This window comes from Elephantulus edwardii, unplaced genomic scaffold (assembly GCF_000299155.1).
Source record: "Elephantulus edwardii isolate Elephantulus edwardi_28Jun2011 unplaced genomic scaffold, EleEdw1.0 scaffold00319, whole genome shotgun sequence".
Lineage (NCBI taxonomy): Eukaryota > Metazoa > Chordata > Mammalia > Macroscelidea > Macroscelididae > Elephantulus > Elephantulus edwardii.
In genome coordinates this window covers 179,987-181,538 of record NW_006400069.1, presented here as the reverse complement: position 1 = coordinate 181,538, position 1,552 = coordinate 179,987, and the positions used below count along the sequence as shown (strand labels likewise).

The 1,552-nt window shown below is 40.3% G+C and overlaps 1 pseudogene; it reads right to left on the bottom strand.

Moving 5' to 3' along the window:
* Nucleotides 1-438: 438 nt before the first annotated feature.
* Nucleotides 439-750, bottom strand: LOC102869164 (annotated as a pseudogene).
* Nucleotides 751-1,552: the final 802 nt, after the last annotated feature.

The window sequence follows — 1,552 nt, the reverse complement described above, 5'->3', positions numbered from 1 at the left end:
TGTGTCTCCATGTGCTTACTCTTAACAGGGTGTTGCTGGGAACAGACAGTGGCAATACTACAGAAGACAATTGTAAAAACAGAAGGATAACCAGTAAGATATATATGGATATCCAAAGAAGGAAAGATAGGGGACAGGGGGATGAGGGTGGGGACATAGAGAAGTTAGAGGGTCACAGAGTTTGGTGGGTGGAGGAAAAAGGCAAAAATAAAAATCACAGTGTACATAAATGAAACACAGTGTGAACAAATTATTGTATGCAAACCAAGAAATTTTAAAAATTATTTTATAAATCCCAGTTATGAAACTTTTATATTTCCCATGATTTTGCAGTTTTGTTTTTTCTTTTTTTTATATTATCTATTTTATTGAGATATTAATCTTATCACACATGGTCCAAGAATAAACAAATAGTAAATGAAGTATAATCTGATGCATTCAAACATCATAGCCGATGATCTCACGCTTGCCTATGATCTCGCCGATATAAAACCACATGCACACTTCAGTGGCCACCAAAGTATTCAGCAGAGCTTCCTTAACTGTGAGCTGTTTGAAGCGACCAGTTTGAGCACTATTGACTATTTTTTTCAGGCTCTGAATAGCTGTAGGGATCTCAGCAGGGGTTGTAGGAACCAGCTCCACCTTGGCATAGTGCCAAAATGTGGCCAATCGAGGCTTTGAGTAAGTCACAGCAGTGTTTACCATCCCTGGAGCCTTCTCCACCAAGTTACGGACAAATTGGGCCATGGTTCCAGGACCCCAAACCCGACGCCCCTAGCAGCTGGCTGAATGATTTTGCAGTTTTATTAGAACCACAGTGGCTCATGGTTGGTGAACTGTTAAACTTTGGCAGTGTAAATTTATTACAAATTTTTCTCATAGTATACTTTTTGCTCCCAATGAGGGTGATGATTCCAGGCTAATGTTCCTACTCTTACAGAAATCAGCCTCCATAACGTCACCCTGTGCTTCTGGAGACCCGAAGTTCAAAATCAATATGTGGAGAATCGATTCCTCCTAGAGCCTTTGGACCTTGTTCTAATAAGCTTTGCTGCAATCCTGAAGGTTCGTGGTTCAAATCTAACCAGCTGCACCATGGTGGAAGGATGGATAATATCCTTCTGTGTGATTAACTATCTTTGAAACCCCTCCAGATTTCTAACCATGGTTCTCTTTCAATTTTCTAGTACACAACAGAGCCTCTAAAGAAGCTCTGATGGCTTACTTAGTGGTAATGAATTGTGCTACCTATGCAAAGATATGTAATGTGAGCCTATCACTTGTTTTGTGGCAAAAAGATGGGCAGTCCCTGGTTCAATTTAATGCCTTGGAACACCTACTGGAGCACTGGCTATGAGTTGGTCCCAACTCAACAGTACACTACTACAACAGAGCCTCTGAGGAGAATATATTTGGCATTTCTTTCCTATTTTCTGGTAGTTATTGGGACCACTGCCAGTTCCTTTTTGATACAGTGACTCAGTATATTCTTTCCATCTTCTTTTAATACTTCCTGGATCATTTAACATTCTGCCTAAAGCATCCTTGA